At 37.1% G+C, this 27,300-nt stretch overlaps 1 protein-coding gene and 1 long non-coding RNA gene across 2 annotated transcripts in view; both read right to left on the bottom strand.

Moving 5' to 3' along the window:
• FMN2 (formin 2) overlaps window positions 1-27,300 on the bottom strand; it is a 393,129-nt gene that overhangs the window by 40,624 nt on the left and 325,205 nt on the right. The gene's annotated exons all lie outside the window — the stretch shown is intronic.
• LOC128313112 (uncharacterized) lies at window positions 4,825-11,947 on the bottom strand. Its single transcript, XR_008293350.1, has 2 exons — window positions 5,788-11,947; window positions 4,825-5,734 (listed from the first exon to the last, which is right to left on the bottom strand). It is a non-coding gene; the product is annotated as an uncharacterized LOC128313112 (long non-coding RNA).

Genomic DNA, 27,300 nt, shown 5'->3' with positions numbered 1-27,300 from the left:
GTGTATTATAAATACTTAAAAGGTATTGTCTAATTATAATGGTTTAAACTTCTTTATACCCTGTTTCAAACAAACTGTAACAAATTACAAACATTTATAATACATATGAACTCACTAGACTTTTGAAAAGAGACGGAGTATTTTGTGACATTAGGAATTCTTCTTGTTATTATTTTTAGGGGTAACAGTAATTGTGTGTTTTAAAGTGGATCTTTTAGAGATACCTACTCAAGTGTTCACAGATAACATTACATCTGTTGAGGATTTGCTTCAGAAATACTATGGGAGGGGCAAGTTGGTACAGGGGTCTAGATGAAACCAAATTGGTAATTGCTGTAGTTGGGTGATAACTACACGGTGGGTCAGTGTACATTCATTACTTTTGCACGTTTTAAATTTTCAATAATGAGAATTTTAAAAAATTACAAATGCACACACAGGGCTAATAGAAAGAATTAATGGCTAGAATCACCTTCTAAAATGGCATTCTAGAAATATTTTTAAAAGACTAGAACACTGCTTGAAAGACCTCAAGTGGATATTGTTTTTGACTATGAGTTATGTTCCACAGATAAAACAGCTTTGATTTCCTTATTTGAAAATGGGCCACGCCACCAAATAAGAATTATATTCTTTCAAACTTCTCATCTGTTTTTAAGGATCTGTTGTCCATTTGGGAACTGTGCACATAAAGAATGTCTCAAAACTTGGTTTTTATTACAACCAAAAGAGGTGCTAGTAATTATCCTAAAATAGCATTTTCTTGCCACAAGTTATGATCTATATGGAGATGCATGTTTTGTGCAAATGAAATATTTAAAGATAATATAGTCTGTTATTGCTATCAGTTATTTCCCATCTCTGAACAGAATTTACTCAAGCGAATTCTTGAAATTGCAACTCAAGCACTATATAAAACCTTGAATTTAAGCCCAACAATTTTAGTGGCACCTACTCTGTTGAAGTCCTAGAAAAGGGCACTATTGCTTTCCTTTAATTCATCAGTGAACAGGTAGTAACTTTGTGCCAGATACCACAAATGGCAGAGCAAAGATATTAAAGCAAAATGCAATCTCTATTCAATTCCTCCCCTGAGGAATATTTCTGTTGGGTTAACAAATAAACAAGTCAAAGTACTGAACAAAGCAATTCGCTATGTTATGCCTCAGGTTTATAGGCTCCTGGACATTTACTGATGCTCTCAGAATTCAATCACTCTGAACAGCCGCTCTATCAAATACATGCTTCAAGAAGGATAAACTCTTCTGTGATAATGTTTAGGAAATGTTCAAATATTTATTCTTCAACAACCTGAAAGCATGTCTAAAACAAGAGAAGACAGGACTTTTTGGTATGTGGCTGGGTGTTTCAGAAATGATCCCAGTTGCAGAAAAAAAGACGCATCCACAAGAGCAGTCCAGGATGAGTAATCTAAAGATAGGTTGATTTTCAGAGTCATCAGTATTCTTACTGACTGATGTCAGAGAGACTTTCCACTCCAATTAACATAATAATACTGCACCATTTGTGTCCACTGGCTGCTTGCTCCCATCAACCTGGCCTCATAGACTGTGGCATTCAAATTCTGCACTTTCTCATCTGCTTGTAATGCTCTTTAATCAATATCCACATGGCTGCCTCTCATCTCTTTAAGATCTTTGCTCAAACCTTACCTCCTCAAATGAGACTGTACATTTCACCAAAGAAAAATAGGAACACTGGACTCCCTTAACATATCTACTTTATCTTTTTCTTTTTTTTTTTTAATGTTTATTTATTTTTGAGACAGAGAGAGACAGAGCATGAACGGGGGAGGGTCAGAGAGAGGGGGAGACACAGAATCCGAAGCAGGCTCTAGGCTCAGAGCCGTCAGCCCAGAGCCCGACACGGGGCTCGAACTCACAGACTGTGAGATCGTGACCTGAGCCGAAGTCGGACGCTTAACCTACTGAGCCACCCAGGCGCCCCCCTTTTTTTTTTTTTTTTTTTGCTTTATCTTTTTCTATGGCACTCCCTGCCATCAGTGGTCTTCCTCCTCTAGAATTTATCTTCTATGAGGGACATTTTTATCTTTTATGTTCATTGCTTTATTCCTAGTATCTGAACAGTGTCTAGCACACAGCAATTGTTTGGTCAATATTTGCTTAAAGAATGATTCTCTGCTAACTGGGCTAGACAGTTCTAGGTAAAACAACAACAACAACAACAAAACCCTCCGATTTTTAGAAACTTAGTAGTAGACAAAAATCTGTTAGGCCTTTTATAGCCTGACATTAAAAAACAAAGGCTTTGAATTGGAAGGACCAAGATTTAGTTCTGGCTCCACCCAACTTGGACCTTTGCTGACTTAATTAACCCCTCTAAGCTCTGCCACCTCGTTTGTAATATGAGAATGAATGGCAGTGCTTCTTACCTAATCAGATCCTTATGAGGATGAATGAGATCAAGTAGGCAACATGCCTATGGAGTTACCAGGAGCACAGTAAGATCTATAAGTAATGGTTCTATTATCACTGGTCAAGCTTCTTCTTTAGCCTCCCTGGTATGTTCACAAAGTATAAAAAGACCTGGCACTTGTTCCTCATACAGAAAAGTCAAGGTGAACAATTCCTTTCTTTCCTATACTCTCACATAATTATGAGACAGCACAGGACCAATTTATAAATTAAGACTAATGTCATTATGTCAGTCTCCTACGGGACAACAGGCCAGTGCTCAGTGGGGTGGCCACGTTACCCATTCTTCCCTACTCATCTACGCAATTTATCTCATTTGGCTTAGGAAAAGTTTGCAGTAACTCCTGCCAAGAGAATTCCTCTCACTTCATTTATGTGGAAAGAAAAACATATCCTTTTACCCTGGCACCATATAAGAGATGAACAATAAGGGATTTTGCCCTTTATTCTTGAGTCTATTTCATGTGACCGTTTCATATTTCATGACATATATTTCATGTACATGTATACACACACACACACACACACACACACAGATGCATGCACACAGGCACACATCTTCTTGGCACCTAGTTAACAGACATATCACAGTCCACAGCTAAGAAGATAGGTCTGCTGAAAGTAGCAAACCCATTTAATTCAACTTCCTCTTCTTCCTACCACCCAATATAGCTGTAGTTATCAGTCAAGCTAATACCACAACTCAGGTCTGACTTGTTGTTCTTATGTTCTGTTGCATCTCTAAGCTCTGTGCAGAAAGGAACAGGTCATTTATTAATTTCCTCTCTCTCTAATGTTAATGCCAAGAAGCTTTGGGACCAAAGTCCTCCCTCCCTGGCTCAATTGCCAACGTGGCAGTTCAGGCTATTTTGAGATATCTCTATGTTTGTATTTGTGGGTGGAAGTGAAGGGTCCGATGAGGTCGTTTCTTTTGCACACTCTATGATCAGAGCAGCCTTTTCAGTGAGTCAGCAATTTAGTTCTGGCCCCATCTGAGTGGTCCTGGGGTGCCTTCCTCTCTGTTTCCTCTGTGGCCATCCCTTCTTTCTTCTCTCAATACCATTGTCCTTTTGGAGCATAGCTAAAAGGTCACATGCGAAACGACACTTTATACACAGAATAAGAATTGCACATTTATGACTTAATTTAGTTCATATAGGCAGAATCAAGAACATAAAGCATCTCAGTGTTAAATACGAGGCCAAGAGAGCATACCAGTTTAAATGAACTGCCAAGGATCATCATCATAAATCTTCTCTTGCTTTTGCCTTTTTATTGTGCAATGTTGGATTTTGTAACATTATTCTCCAGAACAAACTAAAATCTCAAGAGAAAGATCTATTTTCAGTTAAAACCTTCCACAAGTAACTGCAGTTTTTGGAATCCAAATTGTCCTCTTCACTTCCACCTCCTTCCTCCACCCCCATAGGAACTTACATGAAGTGTAACAAATTTTATTACCCCAATAAGGAAGAATAAATTCCCTTCCTTCATCATTAAAAGGCCTTTGAGGGGTCTTCCATCCCTTCTAAAAAGCACAAAGAATACTCTCAGGCCAATGATTTGGCTCCAGGCAATAGAAAGTCAGAGGAATTCGGAATGGTAAGAGGACAAACTGGTATTTCTTTTCTCTTAAAATGAACAACTGTGGTATTTCCACCTTCAGGGTAATTGTGTTCTCAAAACAGCCAACTGCTCTAGAAAAAAAGGTAATTCAACACAAGAACAAGTATAAGCTCATACAAAACATGGAAGAAAAGATTAAAAATCCAAGTGACACATTTTCAGGCACTGATTGGCACTGAGAGGACGATGTTAAGTCCCAAAGTCACTCTGATCCCAAAGATCAAGCAACCAGGGAGTCTTTAAAACTAGGAACCAGATAATAACTATGATCAACAATGTGAGGGAAATTCTTTTTCTCTTACCTCCTGTAGCTTATACACACACTGTAGATTTCTTCCTAAATTTATCCTTATTCTTACTATGTCCTGAATTCTAGCTTTCATGAAAATCTCACCTTACTAATTCACATACATTTTCACCACTCTAAATTTCTCTCTATATATATCATTGCATTTTCATTTCTAAAACTTGGAGGTGGGTAGGCTTCAGCACCTCTCAATCAAGACTAAGTTCTTGGGGTGCCTGGGTGGCTCAGTTGGTGAAGCTCCAGACTTTGGCCCAGATCCTGATCTTACGGTGCGTGGGTTAGAGCCCCGCATCAGGATCTGTGTTGACACCTCAGAGCCTGGAGCCTGCTTCAGATTCTGTGTGTGTGTCTCTCTCTCTACCCCTTCCCCACTTGCACTCTATCTCTTTCTCTGTCTCTATGTCTCTCCCTCTCTCTCTTAGAAATGAATAAACATTTTTTTTTAATTTTTTTTTCAACATTTATTTATTTTTGGGACAGAGAGAGACAGCATGAACGGGGGAGGGGCAGAGAGAGAGGGAGACACAGAATCGGAAACAGGCTCCAGGCTCTGAGCCATCAGCCCAGAGCCTGACGCGGGGCTCGAACTCACGGACCGCGAGATCGTGACCTGGCTGAAGTCGGACGCTTAACCGACTGCGCCACCCAGGCGCCCCAAAATGAATAAACATTTTTTAAAAAGACAAAGTTCTTTACCTGCATGGTTTTTATCCTACCTACAACTATTACCTCTAGGAAGGTATCCACTCCATTGTTTCCTATTTCCAGCATTTAATATCTCTCTTATTATGATCAGCTTTTTCTCCTGATTCTGAAAGTACATACAGATTTTTCCATTCAAAAATATTCCTCTTAGCCACGCAGACTCCTTGAGAGACACCATTACTTATGCATAGTTGCTTTATAATTTAATTCTGTGTCCTCACTCATTTTGAAATCAGGTTTCAGAGACTGCCCTTCCATCTTTCTCCTCTCAGTGGTCCCCAATAAAAACCTATGACTTTTAGCCATTTTTATCATCATGTCCTTAAATATCCACTACTATCTTGCTTACTTTCATTTGAAACTGAGAAGTTGTTAACAGAGCCTTTCTTTTACTCCTTACAGTGACCTATGCAAATGGAATAAAATAGAATATTTCCATTTTGCCTTCATGAAACTCAATTATGGGAGCTTTGGATCACCTATTTCATTCGTCACCTTACTTTAGATTAACTTTAGATTTATAGAAAGTTGAAAAGATAATATACAGACTCCCCATATAGCCTTTCCCCAGCCTCTTCTAAAATTAACTTCTTATACAATCACAATACATTTGTCAAAGCTAAGAAGTTAACATTAGTAACTTCTTATACAATCACAATACATTTGTCAAAGCTAAGAAGTTAACATTAGTACCATAAAAGTGAGAGGAATTCTCTTGGCAGGAGCTACTGCAAAGTTTCTTTTGAATGAAGGGAGATAAACTGCATAGATGAGTAAAGAGGGACAGGTAAAGGTGGTTACCCCACTCTGGCATTAGCCTCCTGTCATCAGGATATTGATATACCGACGTCAGTTTTAATTTACATAAAACTCCTATGTTGTCTCATAATTATTGACCGTTAAAAAAAGGAGAAACAGAAATTGAAATCATACCAAGTATGTGCTCTGACCACAAGGAAATTAAATTAGAAGTCAGTAACTGAATGATAACAGGGAAATCTTCAGATTACTTCTAAATAATTCATAGATTAAAGAGAATGTTTCAAGGGAAATTGGAAAATGTTTTGAACTGATAATACAACATACCAAAATTTATGGGATGCAGTTAAAATAGAAAGTAAAATGAAAATTTATAGCACTACATGTTCGTATTAGAAAAGAAGAAAGTTTGGGGTGCCTGGGTGGCTCAGATGGTTAAGAGTCCAACTTCGGGTCAGGTCATGATCTTACGGTTTCTGGGTTGGAGCCCTGCGTCGATCTCTGTGCAGACAGCTCAGAGCCTGGAGCCTGCTTCAGATTCTATGTCTTCCTCTCTCTCTCTCTCTCTCTCTCTCTGCCCCTCCTCCACTCGTGCTCTATCTCTGTCTCTCAAAAATAAACATTAAAAAAAATTTTTTAAAGCATCTGACTATTGGTTTAAAAAAAAAAGAAAAAAAGAAAGTTCGAAGATCGATGACATAAGATTCCACCTTAGAAAACTACAGGAGAAAGTGTAATTTAAGCCCAAAGCAAGCAAAAGAAAAGAAATAATAAAAATTAGAACAGAAATCAATGAACTTGAAATCAAGAAAACAATAAAGAAAATAAATCCAAAAGTTGTTGTTTTAAATTTCCTTTCTTTTTTTAAAAAAGATCAATGAAATTGATTAACTTCTACCCAGGCAAAGGAAAAGACACAAATTAGTAAATAAAAACTATGAAAAAGGAGTTATCACTACCAATCTTATGTACATTTAAAGGAATATTATGAGCAATTCTATGCCCACAAATTTGATACCTTAAATAAAATGGATCAGTTCTTTGAAAGACACAACTACCAAAACTCTCATAAGGAGAAATAGATAATCTGAAGGCATATATATCTACTAAAGAAATTAAATCAATATTTAATAACCTTTTAAAAAAGGAACCACCAGGTCCAGGTGGCTTCCCTGGTAAATTCTATCAAACATTTAAAGAAAAAAAAAATGATAGCAATTTTCTGCAGTATCTTCCAGAAAGTAGAAGCAGAAGAACCAATTGCTAACTCATTCTATGAAGCCAGCATTAATCTAATACCAAAAACAAGAAGGAGCCATCACAAGAAACAAAACTATAGGCCAATATCTCTTGAACAGAGGCAAAAGTCCTCAATACAATATTATCAAATAGAGTTCAACATGAATAAGAAGAAGTATACACCATGACCAAGTAAAATTTATTCCAATTATGCAAAGTGTGTTCAAGATTCAAATCAAATCATGTAATCTATCACATCAACAAGTTTAAAAAAATCTATGATATAACATGATGTAGAGAAAGCATTTGAAAAATATCTAACATCATTTGTAATAAAATTCTCAGAAAACTAGGAATAAAGAACTTCCTCAAATTGATATGGAACATCTACAAACACACTCTACAGCTAACATCATACTTAATGTGAAAAGACTAATGCCTTTTTTTTTTCTGAGAGAGGGCACAAGTGAGTGAGGGGCAGAAAGAGAGAGAGAGAGAGAGAGAGAGAGAGAGAGAGAGAGAGAAGTGGGACTCACCTGAAGTGGGGCTCATGTTCACCCAAAATGGGGCTCAAACTCACCTGATGTAGTAATAATGATACCATGAGATCACGACATGAGCCAAAGTCAGATGCTTAATGACTGAGCCACCCAGATACCAAAGACTAATCCCTTATTAAGTTTGGGAATAGAGCAAGGATGTCCTATCACTCCTATTTAACATTGTACTGGAAGTCCTAGCTAATGCAATAAGACAAGAAAAGGAAATAAAAGGTATACAGATAGTGGAAGAAGATATAAAACTCTCTTTATTTCCAGATGAATATATCTATATAGAAAATGCCAAAGAATCTACAAAATAACTTCATGAAATAAACAAGTATAGCACAGTTGAAGGATATAGGTCAATATATGCAAAACTCAATTGCTTTCCTATTATTTCCAATGCCAACAGCACTAAACAATTAAACTTTGAATTAAATATATATATATTATGTATGTATAATATATATATTATATTTTGAAGGAAAAAAAGTTGAAGACCCCCATACTCTCCAATTTCAGGAACTTACTATAAAGCTACTGTAACCAAGACAGCCTGGTATCAGTCAAAGAGTGGGCACATATATCAATGAAATAGAACAAAGCACCCAGAAGTAGACTCACATAAATATAGTCGACAGATTTTTTACAGAGAAACAAAGTCAACTCAGTGGAGAAAATCTAGTCTTTTTAACAAATGGTGCAGGAACAATTGAACATATATATGACCAAAAGATCCAAAAAACAAAGAACCTTAGCACAGATGTCACATCGTATACACACACACACGCACACACACACACAAAAGACCTAAAATAATTGATCAACAACTTGTGAGATGGTGGTAAGAAAAGAAATAATTTGAAGGTTGTTATGCTATTTTGAAAAGAAGTAACAATATTAAACAAATTAATATTTTTTAATTTAAAGGAAATCATTAAAAATAAGAGAAATAAAATGTATTGTTTCTATGGCTGCCCTAAGTATACATTTTTCAAATCTCCCTGATATCCAACTACAGAGAATGAAAATGACCAAGGGCCCTCAGATGCATGCTCTCAAGGCAATCACTTTACTTGCAGAGAGGTCCAACAGTTGCCCCCAGCTAGTGAGTAGGCAGGACAGAGATATTGATGCAGGTGCAATCCTAGGATACAAGACTCCTCTAAAGGGCAACTGGCTGAAGAACTCTATTGGCTTTGCCAAAACTTTCTTGTAACTGCACTGCAGCCTCGGACTTTCCTGATCCATGTTTTCTTCCTTCCCTCTCCTCCATGAGGGTTGGACCTACATCCGTGTCTAACAGCTGTCCCAGCTTCTTCTGGCTCCCTTCCTAGTTTTCCCAATAAATCTAGTCTTAGTACCTGATTCAGGTTATTAGAGAACCTGAAATAACATAAGTAGGGCTACAAATTGCCTGAGAAAACAAGCAGTGAGATGAGGTTCTGGGATAGGTTCACTCACCATGCCACTGTCCTGAGTGGTATGTGGGGCACAGACAGATCCTGATGCAGTGAAGGCCATGAGTTGCAAAGATTATCGCCACAGTTAGCCTAAGAAAATGCCCTGGTGTGGGAGTGTCTTCACAGGTGTGATGATTCAAGCTATTGATTATACGATGATTATATGGTGAGAACAATAGCACACAGAAGGTGGCTGACTACTGTTAAGTGAGATAAAAACAGAGAGGGAGGCAAATGATAAGAGACTCAAATACAGAGAACAAACACAGGGTTGCTGTAGGGGAGGTGGGTGGAAGGATGGGTTAAATAGGTGATGGGCAGTAAGGAGGGCACTTTCTGGGATGAGTACTAGGTGTCATATGTAAGAGATGAATCACTGGGTGCTACTCCTGAAGCATGACTACACTGTACGTCAACTAACTTGAATTAAAAAAAAAAAAAGTTGGATGGACACCCTACGGAGGGATAAGGAAAGAAAGAGGGCATTAATAAGCAGTTAAAGACTGCTAGACAGCCTGCTGGGTAGCTTAGAAAGAGGCCATTTTCTCCTGCAATGAAATGATAGACACAGCCAAGCAACTGAAAGAAGACCTAAGAATTAGAGTTGCAGAGCTCCAGAGACAGTTCAGTACTCAGAGAAACCAGGTCTGCTAAGCTAAAGTCAGAGCCCTGGCTGGGAAAACCTGCATCCTAAAACAAGGGATGGAGACATCTGATGGTTACCTCTACAGATCCTTAAAACTCTTTAAAGTTTGAAGAAGTATCCCACTCTTCCCAGCACTTCCCTATGCTAGAAGACACTGCAAAAGCAAAAAATAAATAAAATAAAATAAAATAAAATAATAAAATAAAATAAAATGGTGCCCTCAGAAGCTGCCTTGGCTCCTCCCTTGGCTGCTAGTATAATAATTAAGGTGACATCCCAGCACAACCCAGCTAGAGAAGTGATAGACCTGAGAAGAGAAAAAAGAGATTATACAATCAAGAAGCTGTAAGAAAGCTTTCATGCAGTGGCAGGAATCAGGCAGTGGTTCTTCTAGGCCTAGGGTGAGTGATGGCCAATGCAGAGAAAAGCAGACATGGTGAGCTGCCCTGGCAAAAGGCAGAGAAGAGAATAAAGAGGCTGAGAGCAGAGAGCATGTCCATATATACTGCATGTGTCAAAAAAAGTGAGCAAAGGATTTTTCCATGGGAGGACAAGGCACTAGTAACAGGCGCACTGGCATCACTGAACAGTTCAGATGGGGCTCTTCTCTTGTAGGTTGGGAAAGACAGGAGAATGGGGTCACACCTTGAACCCATTAAAATTCATGGAGATAATAGACCCCTGAAGGAACAGAGGCCAAATGGTCAGGCTCAATGTCCAGAAGCCTGGGGACCATAATTACCATGGTAACAGGCAAGGCAAGATGCAGATAAGGAATCTTGACCTGCATGGAGGGTGGAGATGGTTAATAGATCATGGAATCCTCAGGGGGAAAACAAGGGCACCGCTTGACATCTACAACAAAGAAAAGGACAGGAAAAGAGGACTAGGAGGAGAGGGGTAGTGGCTGCAATAAAAAGTCAAGATCCCTTGCTCAGTTGCTAGAAGTGACCCAATTTTGGATCCAGAGCCCAAAGGGATGAATGAACCCTGTGAGGAAGAACCCTGAAACACTGTGGCAAGTATATACTGTAATGATTCCCTTAGTCCTTCCCCAAAGGAACCTGCAGCCATCACTCAGCTGGCTGTACATTGGGTAAAGGGAAATACGCAAACATTTTGAAGATTATGAGACACAGGATCTGAGCAGACACCCACAGCTTCACCATGGCCACCTCCACCAGTGCAGGAGCTCACAGGGCCAGGTAATAATAGAATCCTGGCTAAAGTATAAAGTTCAATCACCCACTCTCCCTGAGCACACAAATGGGATGACTACACTAGGGCAGTAGAAATAATACGTAAATTGGATTCTTTGTCCATGAGGATATAGAAAGGTTGAAAGTGAACTGTGGAAGTATCATCACAAATAAATGCTAACCAACAGAGCTGATGTATACTTATATTAAGGTCAGACAAAATACAAATTTAGGCAAAAAAAAACATTACCAGAAAAAAACCATAGCATTGAAAACAAGATTTAATTTATCGGAATAATAAAAAGCAACTTCAAATGTGTATGTAGAAAACAAAAACACATGCAAAATAATACACCCAGCAAGCATATCAGAGCTATAAGAAGAAATGGATATATCTACCATGAAAGTCTTTACTACCCATTGTCAGTAACTGAAACAGAAACAAAATCTAGTAAAATAATTGAATGTTTAAACAATTTTTGACTCAGTTTAAAATGATAAGCGAATATGGAGTACTGTGTTTAATCCTAAAATACCACGTTCAAATTCAGCTGGTAGTTTTGTACATATTGATCCTCTGGGCCATAAAGCTAGTCTCAAAAAATTCAAAGATTTACTCTCAAGGAGGCAGTCTTCTTTTATGTAATCTTTATGTAATTATGGCAGGAAAAAAAAAGACAACTTCAAAAATCCCTTACATTTGGAAATTTAAAAACATACTTCTCTGCACCTCCTGGGACAAAGAAGTCCTCATGATACCTTCACTGGAAGAACTACATTCTTCAGGAAGAAGAAAAGTTAACCCAGAAGAGGGGAAACAGTTGTAAGAAGAAAGATTCAGTAGATAAAATTATTTGTTTAATAAAATAGTAATTCTTAAATGATCACTGATTTTTGTGCTTAAAAATTGGTCACTAAAATTTAAGACAACAAGAAAATAAGAGCAAACTATTCCTTGAATTGTTGGGCACAGAAATAAAAGACTTCAGTCCCTGTAGAAAACATATTTTAAAGGTAACCACCAAAATACTAGAAATAAAATCTATAAATTCTAATCTAGCGAAGGATCAAAAGGTAGAATAAAGAAAACTTTTCCATCTAGTGGGAGATAGGAGAAAAGAAAAAAAGGCAAAAAGCCCGAAAACTACTAAATTGGTAGTAAGAAATCAAAATATATCAATAATCGTAACATATAAAAGAATTTAAATTACCCATTGAAGAAAGTCTTTCAGAATGGCTATTAAAATAAAATTTTAGATAAATGTTTACAAAAGACATGTCTAAACCAAACTATCTCAGAAAAATTGTTTTAAAAAGGAGAGAGAGAGAGAGAGAGAGAGAGAGAAAGGGGGCACCTGGGTGGCTTAGTCAGTTAAGCATATGTCTCTAGATTTTGGCTCAAGTCATGGTCTCGCGGTTTGTGGCTTTGAGCCCTGTGTTGGGCTCTGCACTGATAATGGGGAACTTGCCTGGGGTTCTCTCTCTCCCTCTCCCTTTCTCTCTGCCCTCCTCTGCTCATATGAGCACACACATACACGCTCAAGTGCTCTCTATCTCTCAGAATAAACTTAAAAAAAAATCCAAACATTCCACCAAGAGGATAAAAATCACACAGTTTCAAAATATATAGTTTAAAAACATTATAGAATTAAAAGATAAAACTGGAAAATCCACAATTATAATGGGAGATTATAAAGCAGCCTTCTAAAAGTTAGTAATGATGTAGATTTAATAAATATAATCAATTTTTATTTAAAAAATATGCTACATTTCACGAGTTTAACATACCACAAATTTGAAAAAAAAGTAACATTATTTTATGTAGCACCAATAAAGAAAAATGGACCAATATGAGGAGTCTTAAAAGAAGAGTCCCTCTCCACTGTCCCTACGCATCATAAATCAAGATACCAAATTGCTCATGGAGAAGAGAATGAGAAAGAACCCCCAATGCAGAAAGAGACAGTAAGGAAATTTACTGTCTCAACTCAAGCACTAGGTAAACAGATGAAATAAAACAAAACAAAACAAAACAAAACAAAACACAAAACTCCTTTGAAAATTGGAATTATAAGCCAGACAGAAATTATGCAAGGTTTCTATGTGAATTCACACTACCACGTCTCATAAAACAAATAAACAACCTCAAACAAAAGCGGAGAATTTAATTTAAAGTGGTTTGGGGTTGACAGTGCCCTCAGTTGACTGGTGAAAACAAATGCAAATGCCCTCTGGAAGAAGCTGACAGGCCCACACCAATCATAAAACGCAGCCAACTGTGAGACGTATTCCTGGTTTCAGGATATAAAATGTGAAACAATGTGAATTTGAGAAGTGGCAAATTATAGATTCACACACACAACATGTTTGATTCTGTATAAGAATATATGAGTATCTACTAAAAACAGATACACACTACATAAAAAAAGGAAGTCTTTGGACTTCTTTGGAGTTTTAAAGACCATTATACAGACTAGATTCCGACTGCATTGCAATTAACTGGAAATCAATAGAAAATTACTGCAAGCAAAACAAATGAAACCCATATATTTGAGACAAATATAATGAGCACACACATAAAAACTCATTGCTTGAAGAGGAAATAATAAACATCTTATAACTTACCAGCAATAAAAACTATTTTATTTGAAAACTAATGGGATGTAGTTAAAGTAGAGCTTAAACACAAAGCTGTAGCTGTAAATATATGGTTTAAAAAGAAGGAAAATTTAAAATAAATGAATTATTCATTCAATGATAAATCCAGAAAAACACATAGATTGTAGGAAGAAGGGATAATTAAGGAGTAGAAATGGGTGAAGTAGAAAGTAAACCAACCAACACCACCACCCCCACTAAAAGGGCAGGAAAAGAGATACTCAATAAACCAAAATACCTAGTTCTTTTGAAAGCATGATAAAGTAGACAACCTCCCTAAGGGACTGGCCATGAAATTGTAAAAGACGGCACAACCCAAGTAACATTTGTTATAAAAGGAACACAAATATGGAGACAGATGGTGATAGAGAGATGTAGAGGCAAGAGACCACTTTTCGTTCCTGTGTTTTTAAGCAGATATTTTATGATAATAATGAAGTGGGAACATGAATGGCTGTAAGGGAGCAGGTGAAACCAGGCAGTAAAAGGATCCAGAGGAGCTGTCTGATGGGAAAAGACATTTCCTCTAAGTAGAAGAAAAGGGGAAGACAGGCATACAAGAAGCAGCTCCCTGTAACAGAAAGAAGAAAGGGTTCCGGTCGAGGGGATATACTCTATGAACCTGAGAGCGGGCAGAAAAACTGGGGCAGAGCAGCAAAAAGGGAGAACAGAAATTTCAGGAGGCTGGAGAAGCCACGGACCAAGGGTGTTGGGGGGAAGCATTTCTTGCGTCGGACAATCTCATGCTGGTGTTGAGGGCAGGCACGTACCTTAATGCACTTCACAGTTCTTATAGTTCTCCCAGAACTCACTTGCATTACCCACTCCGTAAGTACGGACTGCACCACACTGCAGACTTCAAGTCTACTTCGCATGAAATGCTCATCACCCCGTCTGCTAGGTATATCACACATACCTGTCCATTGGGAAGCTAAGGTATCTAAAACACTGACACTTTCAATTTCATGCAGATAGCGGAGATACGGTGTGGAATCAATATGATAGGAATCATTAACACACATCAGATGGATTTTTCCCAGGTCAGGTGAAAACTTCGGCATTAAACTTTTCTTTTTCCAGCTGTTTCTCAGAACAGAGTGCTTTGTGGTCAACAGGACAAAAATCTTACTATGCTATATCAACGCTGATGCTATTTCTCAGAACAAGGGTGACATTTCTAATTCCAGATATTGGTTCTGAGACGCAATTTTCAGTAGACATATAGAATACATAGAGACAAGCAAGTTCTTCTGAAATGTAACAGATTTCCCATCAGTCTTCAACATCTGCACTACATTAGGTGGGCTCCACTTTTAGAAGCAAGGTCCTCTTGACACAGTCAAAATAATCGACTCACATGAGCATTACAAGTGCTGTTTAGTTATTTCGTCTGTTTGAATTCTCACTGACATAATTAAAGGTAACAACAGCACATACACTTGCAAATAATATCAGCGTAAATATCTCAGACTTATATTTCACCATACAATTCACAAAGCATTTTAATATATATTGCTATCAATCGGCAAGTCAGGAACATAACAAGAAATATAGGCTATTATTTGGCAAAATTAAGTAGCAGCAAAAATGCCCACAAACACCAGTTCATTTTGGCTTTAAACTGTCATAACTCAATGCTGCAATTGCATAACAGATTACTTTTTTTAAATGTTTATTTATGTTTGAGAGAGACGGAGACAGAGTATGCGTGGGGGAGGAGCAGAAAGAAGGAGACACAGAATCCAAAACAGGTTCCATGCTCCAAGCTGTCAGCACAGAGCCTGACGCAGGGCCAGAACTCAGGACCAGAGAGATCATGAGCTAGGCCGAAGTTGGATGCCCGACCAAATGAGCCACCCAGGTGCCCCAAATGTAACAGATTACTTTCAACACTTAATGGCTAACCTTTAAAGTGGCTTCAATTCCATTCTTGGCTTTGTGTTAGTTCTCTCCTTGATACAGGGGAAGTAATTTAACAGAAATAAAATTCTCTCCGTTTCCTCGCCTGCAAAAAGGGCACTAGTAATCCCCCTAACCTTTTCTCACCAGAATAGTGTGAGAAGCGGTGGGCTAAAGTCCCCAAGCCCTCCCATCCCTGGTCTTAGTAGAGAAGCTATAACTTTCATTTCTGTGACAACAGTAATCAGACATGTTACAAAGTTCCTTTCACAAGCAGGTCCTTGGAAACCTAAATTTCACTGAGTTAAATTGAGAAATCTGAGGCTGGAGAAAGAAAATAATAATAAACACTATGTGGTATTTGAAAAATGTGCTTTCGGTGCTCAGATACATCTCTGAGCTAGCCCAATAATGTTGCACAGCATTGTCACACTGAGTGGAATGCCTTTTTTTCTTTTTAACTTTATTTATTTATTTATTTATTTATTTATTTATTTATTTATTTATTTATTTATTGAGAGAGAAAGTAGACAGAGTACGAGTGGAGGAGGAACAGAGAGAGAGGGAGACACAGAATCCAAAGCAGGCTTCAGGTTCTGAGCCATCAGCACAGAGCCCGATGCGGGGCTCGAACGCATGAACTGCGAGATCATGACCTGAGCTGAAGTCGGACGTTTAACCGACCGAGCCACCCAGGTGCCCCTGGAACGCCTTTTTTATAAGAGTGAGAAAGAAGCCTCATGGCAGTTGCTGAGGTGGCAAATAAGCACTATCATAGAAATATTTGTGAGCTGAATAGATTCTTTGGTCTCCTGACATTTCCGAAGACACTCATGCAGTTTTAACAGAAAGAAATATTATATCATTTTTGGCCCATTTTTATGTGGCCTATCTCCTATGATTTCTGAACATTCAGAAAAAAAAATGCCTTCGTTGTAAGGTTAACAGAAGCACTGGGTAACTCTGACAGCCTTCCTCTGTTGTGTTGTCCAGCCTGAAGATAACTTCTTTACCTACTTGTTCTCCCGTTCTTTCTCATCCAGAGGAAACCTGCCCTTTTTCTTCCAATAATACCAGTCAGGACCCACTTCTCTTGGCCATTTCTAGGCCCATCTTTAGCCCAACAAATTCAAGAGGTCAAGTTGCAGAGGATGAGGTACCATATTCCATGATGAACCATGGCCATCCTATTAGCACTCACCATTAAAACAATTTGGCCAAGGAAGCTCTCAGTTCTTGTGCTGCTATTATGAACCTCCAGTTCACTCTTCATCACTGACAGACAAGACTGTCTTCCTCAGTATAAGCCCCTCAAACCTCAACTCCCTTTCGTCTTCTTGTACCTATGTCCCCATGGATTAGAGTTCCACAACACTCACCACTGACTGGCTCTACCCGCTCTATTCTCAAGCCCTCTGGATTCCTGCTTATTTGGGGGTGGGGAGTCATATTTATAGTCCCACACTTTCTTTCTCCAATATGTTTAGTTGCTGTCTTTTTCTTAATAAAAGTACAGCTTTCACTAGATGATACTATGTCACCCATAATGTTCTTTGGTGGAATCCTCACATTTCCCTGTCTCCAAACCCTTCCAAATTCAGGAAGTCGAGAGGGGGAGTCTCCTTATTTCTTGTCCTGTAGTGCCCTTTCCAACCACTCGTTCCCATCCTGAGCCACACCTTTTTTGAAGTTCATGACATCACTCATAGTTACTCAACTCCTTCCATGATTCCAACTCCCTCACACCTGCCAGCAATTAGATCATAGCTTTCTTCTGTTTTGTTGCTATTGTAATAATTGTCTACCCTAAAATGTAGACTCTCTCTCCAGTTATGGAGATATATCTGTATCTTCAGGCACAGCAATCAAAAGTTACTTGAAAAATTGGCCACATACTCCCATCTATATTCCAGATAGTCTCTCTCTTTCTGTCCTTTTGCAAACTTCTGATAAAAGCACCCTAGCCTCAGTTTCAACTTTCTTATTCTCTTTAGCCCACTGCAATACAGCTTCTGACCCAATTACTAAATTGGGTCAAAACTCAAATAAAACTATTTTTGATAAGAGTACAAATTGTTTTCCCATCACTAAAATGAACAGATATTTTGTCTTTAGCCATACCTCATAATTTTTGCTGGGCTTTCCTGCCACCTTTGTCTTACCAAGACCTCTGTAACATAACGCTCTCCTATCTTTTTCTTACTGCTCTGAGTTGACCTCTTTCCATCATGTGCTCCCTTTCCTCTAGTAGCACTGCAGATGTAGTATTTTTCTGTGGCTTTGGTCTCAGGCCACTGATCTTTGGGGGCACCGTCTCTCGGTGATCTTACATACTCTCATGGTTTCCTCTTCTAGTGTATGCCACACTGATGACATATAAAGTACACCCTCCAGCCGTGCTGAGCTTCAGACCCAAACACTGAACCACATGCTTGTCATTTCTACTGGTTGACTTATACACACCTCAAGCTTTTCATTCTATCCCCATCTCAGTTTAGTCCCCCCCATCAGAAATGTGAGGATCCTTCTAGACCAACCCCAGAACAGCAGATGACACAACAAATAGAAAAAAAACTCACCAACTTTCCAGCAGAGTAAAAAAGGCACATGCAAGGGCCCAAGATGTGTACTTTCACACCACAACAGAGAGAACCCTAAGTGTTCCTGTGAGAAAAACAACAGATCAAACACAAAAGGATTGCCTGCAGATAAGAATATATATAAGACTTCTGAAATGTAGAAGAGAAAGAAATTATGACTTTGAGTTTCTAAGAGAAAATGATTTTCAAGTTAGGATTCTACGCCTAGATAAAGTATCAATTAAGAGTGAGGAAAGAATACATTTTTGAGAAATTGCATGTCTGAAAACATCATCCTGTAGACAACTGTTCTAAAAGTATGTACTGTAGGATGTACTCCCTCTTCCAAAAAGGGAGGTGGGTACCCAAAAGAAAGAAAAACACAAAGTCTAAGAGAGAGCTATCCCACAAAGGAGAGTAGCTGACGGCCAACTCAGGATGATATCTGAGCAACAGCCTCAAAGAAACCCACACAGGGTGCATCAAGAGGATGAAGAGCTCAAGGAGGAAAATAAAAATAAATGACATGGATTGTTAGACATGTTTGACCATGTGGAAAATAGTGTTGGGAGGGGCTTTGGACATATGGTTGAGTATTTGAGAATAATTAAAAATAAGCTCAGAGAAAACTAAGCAAATGAAAAAAATTCTAAGCTTCAAGAAAAAAAATTAAAACCATTTAAGAAACAACCATACCACACAATCTGATAGTGCAATAAATAATACTGAAATAGTGATATTAAGCAAACACTAACATTCAACTAAAATTTGCAATATGCAGGTTAGATGAATAAAAAAAATGGGATGGGGATAAGAGTGAACTAAAAGCTCATCTACCATTATTGTAAGTTAGTAGATAATGGCTAACTTAATGAAAAATGACATAGCAATACAGGATATGATTGAGAAATATGGCAGAAAATATCAGAGGAAACAGCTAAGAGAAGTGTAAGAGGGAATAGGGGAGGGCAGGGTAGAGGCTGCTGTTTTTTGTTATAAGCCTTGTGGTACTAATTGACTTTTTCAACTATGTCTACACTTATAACAAAAAGAAATAAAAGTTAACAAAAAAGTGAAATGAACTAGAGAGGAAGTATATTCTTGGAAAAATAGGAGGACAACAATAAGCTGGAAACACTTTCCTAAACTAACTTGACTACTATGTATCCTCTGTAATTTGTTACTTAGTAGAACACCAACAAACAATGATTCACTTAGAAATAAGTAACAAAAATAAACATTGATATTCTGAGGGTATGATGCTTACAAACTTTTCCCCATTCTAAACCCTATAAATATTTCCAAATATTTTCTTCTCATTAAAGTTTCAGTTTTAGTGTTTATTTACTTAATCCTTTTGCAGTTTATTTGGTGGGTGACCTGAGGCAGAATTTTAGAAATCTGTATCTACTTCCAGCAAGACCTTATTATCCTAAGGTTAATTTCCCATCTGAATTCTAAGACCTTGTTTCATTATTTCATAATGTCTTCATTTTGCTGCTCTGTCATTGACTGTCAATTTTTCAGGTTGTTAAATTTACCCAGTAAAAAATTGCAAACAAAAAAACGTTGACGGTAGTATTTTGCTTCTAAGCTGGGACCTAAGAATATCTTTTTAAGAATGGAATTGAGAAATAATTATTTTCTAAATGTCAGTATCTTATATATTGCATATCAGCTAGCTGCAGACTTTCTCTTTTTTCCCTAAATTATATGCCATTACTGGGGAGGCAGGATATCTCATCCTTCACTCACTGTCTTTTAAATATTATAATTAATATCACTAAATTTATTCTGCATCAAATGCTAAACATTATACTTGAAATAAACTATAAGGTTCTGAGTTCTGACCTTTAGCTTTCTTAAAAATTAGTTTTTTAAAATTTGTGGTCAAAATAGTAATAGAGTAGGTAGTTACTCCTTTAAAAATTAGCATAAAAATTACTTAGGTATGCATTTCTGCATACTGCTAGTACATTCTGACCTTGAACTACATACCAGATTATGGGGGGGGGGGGCGGATGCAAGTGTCTTAAATCAATATAATATTTAACAACTGCAGGTTTAGCAAACCAATAAAGACATTTATCACTATTTAGCCTCTTGCTACTTGTCTTCCTTATTGTCTGGGCACTTTTTATTAAATCCTATAATGCAAGATAATTTATGGGGTTTACACAGCTATTACAATGCTGAATAACTGTGTTTGTACAAGTTACTGGGAAGGACAGGGAAGGGATGCTCCCCTGCCTGCAAGTATTTATATTAGGAATTTAAGTCTCATAACCCATTAAAACAGAACCTCACATTTCCTATAGTCCCTGTGTATGAAAAGCCTTTCATCAGTATGGAAATGTAAAATGCCCCATGCAAATATATATCCAAACTATAGAGGTTGCTTTTAAAATGAGGTTGAAATGTTGTAAGCCCATATCTGAGAACATGACTTAGCCACTTAAAATAGCAGAGGTGACAACACACATATTTCACATACAGTTGAGAAGTTTGGAATATTATCTTAATTTATTCCTATCTAATCAGGAACATATGGGATATAACTAAACGGAAAAAGAAAGATAAGCTGCATGAGTTTTGAAAAAAAAATGAAATCTACATTATATGTTTGTAAGTAAGAATAGAAAATTAAAAGGTACCTAACACAGATTTTGAAAATATGTCAACCTACAAGGTTCTGTTTCCCCAGAGACATGACTGGAGGATCTGAGAGATTTCAGAAGCAAAAGCAGCCCAGTTTTAGAGTGTGGACTTGAAGGTACAAAGGGGTTTTGATCTTTTTTTCTTTTGTTTAAACCAGAAATGTGATTCACAGTTGAAATGTTAGAAACAATGATTTTCTGGTTCTTATTTTTAATGGGCCAATATTTTACGTTCTCTAAATAACCGACTACAAAGTATCTCTATTACCAATATGGAGCCATGCTTTCAACTGTCATTGAGTGCTTGAAATTAAAATCAACTTTAAAAGAGTGACGTCTATATTTCAGGTCATAAAAAAAAAGTAATATGGTTATGATACTCTATTAGATACTCACAACACCCTAGAATAAAATTTAAAAATGCAATAATAGTGTTTGCAATGTCTTTACCATCTCCAGCTTCTGGTTTTCTCCTTTTTTCTATTTATTAAAATTATTTTCTGATCATTTATCACCTTTTTCATCCTACATGCTCTTCCTGGTGGATTCTTTACTGTGACTAACTCAAAGTCAAGAATCTTCTGGTCTAGTTTCTCATGCATGTTTAAAATTAATCTTGAAAACCATGTCACTTATTCTCATTTTCTTTAACTTGATTTCAATATCCTCAAATCAAAGAATTTTGATCAATTCATGAATTTCTTCCCAGAAAGACTCATGATGTTATTGCTAAACAATGTAAAAACTACAAACAAAAACAAATAAAAAAGACTTTATGAATTATTTTGTAAGGATATATTTTCATAACATTTAAAAATAATCCCCAGTTACTTTGGGAACTGTTTTAGTGGGCTAAATAATATACAGTCAGGGTTGGCAACTTTCCAGAAGTAGAATGCAAAACCTACATCTGTTCATGCTAATCTAGGGTTTTATGTGCCAATAATAATCTTACTCTTTCAGAAATGGGTATAGATGCTAATTTCCATACCACAGTATTACCAGAGGGATTAAAATATATTTTCATTGCAAATATGCTAATGTTTCTGTTTAGGAGACTGTGTGACCAGGAGTAGGAGTGTGACCTTGTGGTCTCACCCAGATGAGTTGATATTATTTGGGGAAGGAAGGAACTGTGGAAAACTGTGAACCATTAAAAGAAACTGCTGTTTGAAAAGTAGAAAAATGCATATACTCTGGGAAAAGGCTGTGTTTATTGTACACATACTGCATGTTTAGCTACCGTGTTAAATACAATATTTATAGGATCACAATTACTTATCATAATAAATGAAGAAAACCAAGATCAGAAATACTAATGAGCTTGCCATGGGCCTAGAGGTAGTTGTTTCTTCCTCCTTGACACTCTCTGCAAACATATATGTTTGCAACAGTAAACAATACAAGCAACAGTAGGCAATAAAAAATAAGATGATATGTTTTATAATGTAGAAGTTCTCACACACATAAAAAAAATCAATTTATAAAAGCTCATTCACTATTCACCAAATTATCTCTTTTCAACCTTCATTTTCATATATTGCTGGTTATTTTTTAATTTTAATATTTATTTATTCTTGAGAGAGAGAGAGAGAGAGAGACAGAGTGTGAGTGGGGGAGGGGCAAGGGGGAGACACAAAATCTGAAGCAGGTTCCACGTTCTGAGCAGTCAGCACAGACCCCGACACGGGGCTTGAGCCCATGAACTGCGAAACCATGACCCGAGCCTAAGTCACATGCTTAACCGACTGAGCCACCCAGGTACCCCCATATATTGCTGGTTATTGACTTTAGAAAACTTGCTTCATCCATAGCCATGCTGGGGCCCCCCAATGCCAACCTGTCTAGGAGTCAATCAGGTTCACCCTTTTGAGAATTTGCAATAATCACTGTAGAGAAAATTCAAACTTGAGCCACTATTAACAGGTCACTAAGATAAACGTCGTGAAGTAACAATAACATCAAGTAATTATCTCATGCTTATTCCGTGCTAGGCACTGTTCTATTATTCTCATTTTAGAAATGAGGAAACAGAGCTACAGAAAGTTTTAATAAGTTTGCCTAAATTAGACAACTTTAAAAAGGGGGGGGGGGAGGTGGGAGTAAACCTGGATTTATTAACTTCTCTACTACACACATGGCCAGGGATGGGAACCCGCACTTATACCTGTCTCATTCCCACCCTTTCTGAGGTTGCTTACCTTTACCTTGGACTCCAGGCCTCTTAGGGATATCCCTTTGGCGGTGTTAACAATTTAAGGTAGTTCTCTATCAGGTAATGAAGTGAGCCCTCTAATGACTATCTTTTAAAGCAGATTTAAGTTGCCTTATGAAATGTGTATATGTATGAAGTCACCTAGAATGCTTCCATTTTTTCTTGGTTCGTTCTACTCAGAAAATTGGTTCCTCTCCCTGAAAGTGATTTTAGATTCATTTTTGTCGACTGTTTTTTCTAGAAGCTGCTGTTGTAGAAACATAGTTTCTCAACCCCAGTGGATTTTCGTCACGATACTACTGTTAAATACACCTGCTAACTTAAATTAACTGCTACCATTTCTAATTTTAATTTTCTAAAATATAAATGTAAAACAGTTGTCAAAATAGCATATCCTGTCCTTCTTGAATTGTCTTCGCCCTTCCCACCTCCTGTAAGAACATAGCCATCCCAATCCCCAATGATACTGTGGTGGTTTCATTAGTCTTCTTCTTGGTGAGAGAGGATAAAACTTTGGGAGTTTTAACTTCTATCAAGTTAGAGAATGTAGCTCCTGGAAAAACTTTAGTCTATACAAGGCCCAAACATATTTTTGAACATTGGAATAGAGAAGATCTTTTCAACGCTACACAACACGGAAGAGTTTCTATTTTGAAAACAAAACTCTACAAAAGGGCAGTAATTCTGTGACGTATTTTTTTCCCTTCACAATTAGCAACCAAAGTTGAGAAGAAACATAACAAACTCTGAGGGAGAAGTTCCTAAAATCCTTCTATTCAGAACACACAAAAGCTCACAAAAACCTTCAGGAGAGACCAATACCTCAGAGTATTTTTTATAAGTGACAAAGGTCAGCAAATCTGTACCAGGTGTCACAGGCTCCCGCATTATTGAAAATCAGTGGATTTTATAGACATTTAAATAATGCAGCCACAGAAGAAAATCCCTTTGTACAAGGAAAAGTGCCATACCTAAACTTTGCCGCCTGGCCTGAAAGGGAAAGGTATGGAACACAGCTTCTTACCACTGATCCTAGGAATCTTCCTCCTAGGGGCCTCCAAATGGTAAACTTTCTGGCAGGATTTGAAGCAGTTAACTGAGAAATTCAAATCGGAAAATAACAAACTCCAACTTTGTTTTACTTTATCAATATTGTCAAGAGAATGATGTAATTGTTTGGGGGTTTTTGCAAAAGACATTCCGTGTCACTTCAGTTTTAACACCAGGCTGGAGCCTGCCTGGTCTGCCAGCATAAGCCAGATAAACACAGACCTGTAGTCTTTCTATTCATCTCCGGATAGTTACTCAGAAAGATTCTGGAAAATATGCCTATTATGAACTAAACATTTCACTTTTCATTTTATCCATGTGCCAGAAGTCCATTCCTTGGATAAACACTTTACAAACTGACACTCTAAAAGTCACTAAACATGATAAAGTGTGTGTGCATCATTTCAGGACTGATTAAATATTTTCTCTCCCATGACAAATGAACAGTTACATGCTATATGAAGCAATTGGAACCAACATTCCTTTTCTTTCTTTCCTTCATTTTGTCTTTATTTTGCACGAAAGATTAATTTTCCATTTCAACTCATTTGTTATGCAATCTTGGCTTTGGTAAAATACCACTCAAGCAATATTACCCGCAGAAATAGTATTTATTTTTTTAAACATGTGATTTTAAATTCTTTCACAAATGTGCTTTCTTCCCCTACTGTTTCTCACCTTTTATCACTGGTTGTTTGCAATTTCCTTTGTTTTTGTTTATATATAATGGGGGATGGAGGAGCACTAGTGTATTCTATTTAGAAGTTAAAAAAAAAAAAGATTGGTAGTATGAGGTACATTAAGTGTGTGTTAAAACTATACAATCATTCTTCGTCACATCATAATACCAAATAAAGCACATTAATTTACTAATTCTGTAAGTATGATTGTAATCATTGCTTCTCTACTTCACAAACTTACTGTTGTCTCACTTATGATAAGATTAGCTACATTCTACTCTTTCTCTTGTCTTTAGCTCATGGGGGTAGGGAGGGAGACTTTCATTCTGAAACAATTTTGAAAGCAGAGCTTTACAAAAAATTTCAGTAGGATATATGTCCTGTTGGAAAAGACAAACATCTTGAAATGAATGTAAGAAAAATCACAAACTTCCTGGAATAATGAAATAGTTCTTTTAAAATGAAGAAATGGTGCAAACAAATTACTTAGTTTTCCATTATTCATAAAAGGTGCCACAAGTTAATTATACCTTTCTCAGCTTGATTTCCTTTATCTAGAACATCATGTGAATTAACTGACAAAGATTCATTATCTAATGTAATAGTTATAATTCAAATTTTACTTTTAGTCATTTCCATCTGCTTATTGATGCCAGAATAATAAATTTAGTGAAACTAAAGGAACTGATAGATGAAACAAACTGCTTCAAAAATCTGCTCTTTTTCTATTTCAAAAGCCAGTTTCACCACAAAATACGTATTTTACCAGTGGAATTAATAGAAGAAATCTAAGAAAAATTTGAAGTTAGCCACAATTTAAAAATAAGTATCTCTGAGTATCAGAAGCCAATTTTATAATTCCAACTCTCATTATTCTTTAAATAGAAATATGGCCACTTATTAGGCAAATTCAGAATCTCTACATTCCCTGCTAATGAGCTGAGACAGACACTGAGTAATTCTGTGGGAAAATAAAAACAACATATTTGGTCTGGTGATATTTTTTCCACAATTAAAGAAAGCCACTTATGTTAATTAAAAATAAAATAAAAGCAGAAGCTGAAATAAACACATACTGTGTGTATGCAAGCAACCTTAACAAGAGTCTGCTGAAATCCATCTTGCAAGACAATATGATAGCTTGGCTTGCCCAGGGAAATCATCTGAAGATGAGAATATGTTCATCCGATTTGTATTTGGGTTTTGGGTAAGGTTCAAGATCATCTGCTCAGTTGTCTCACTTTCTGGGAGAACTGAAGAGTTCAGTTAAACTATTCACTATCCAAAAACTATACATTTGTGTTCATGTGAAATAGTAACATAAAGTCCTACTTCTCAGATTAATAGTAAAAATGTGTGGCAAACAGACAAAATTAGCATATAAAACTGTCACGCTAGCAAATGGAACATGAAAAAAAATCTGATTTTCTTCAAAAATATATAACCATTGCTTCTTTTGAATATTTTTATTTAGTTAGGAAATCATAAAATGACCTAAAAAATCCATAATATTCCACTATAGAAAAAAGTTCTAATTAGTATCTTGATAAAAGTTCACTTATCCATTTTAAACTAAAAGCCAAGACTTTTTTTTCTTTGTAAGCACCCAAATATAGAGATGAATTCGTATATAATTCCTTTCAAAGCATGCTGATAACTTGAGTTTGTGCAATTTACAAAACATTTTCATGAATATACTTTTCTAGTAAAGGCCTCTTACTCGCCTCATTTGAGGAAATTTTTTAGACTGCAAAACACAAGCAAGGTATTCTGTTCCTACAGCCTTGGAAGATAGGAGAAAGGATGAGGTTATATGCCTTTTACAAACAAGGAAGCTAAGCCCCAACCACTCTGTGGTTTTTCCAATTGCAATTCTAAGGTAGAGCTGTCTGGGCCCTGCCCACCGAACTGGCTTGCCTTCTTTCATAGCAACTGGGGGGAGAGCATGGAATGCTAAATTACCTCAAAAACTTTGCGAAACAGAAGGGTTCCATCACGCTATGTTCTGTGACACATTTATAGTGTGACCCAGCTGTCACAATTACCTGTAAATGACTCTCAACTAGTTCTGAAAAGGAAAGCACATACATTTGTCACTGGGCCGCTTATGATAGGGTACAAAGTAAAACTCAAACGTCTTGAGTTGTTACAGCAACACTGAGATAAAAACAGGACCCTCACAAGAAAATTCCTTTGATTAAGATGCGTTCAACATATTCGTACAACCCGTGTCTTTGCTGCCTCGAGTTCAGGAAAATGAAGAAGTTCAGCTTTGCTGGGATTTAAATAGGTAGACCAAGTAGGATCAGTGTGTTCATATATCATCTTAGCTCCAAAATGGATTACATCCGGCTTAATAATATGACACATAGAACATAATAATAACGTATAATAAACAGAAAATAAAGGGGTAATGGGAGAAATGGGAGACTGAGAAGCTATCTGTCCAAATACACATTTGTGGCTCTCCTCTAGGGGCCTTGCTGAGGCAACTCACAGAGATCAGAGAGTGAGAAGAGTTGGCATTTCACCTTAAAGTGTGTATGTGTGTGTGTGTGTGTGTGTGTGTGAAGTGGGGGTGGGTTAGATGGAGGGGTTTCTGGCCAACTCAAGCACAAAG

This window comes from Acinonyx jubatus, chromosome E4 (genome assembly GCF_027475565.1).
Source record: "Acinonyx jubatus isolate Ajub_Pintada_27869175 chromosome E4, VMU_Ajub_asm_v1.0, whole genome shotgun sequence".
Classification (NCBI taxonomy): domain Eukaryota; kingdom Metazoa; phylum Chordata; class Mammalia; order Carnivora; family Felidae; genus Acinonyx; species Acinonyx jubatus.
This window is presented reverse-complemented; position numbering and strand designations above follow the sequence as displayed.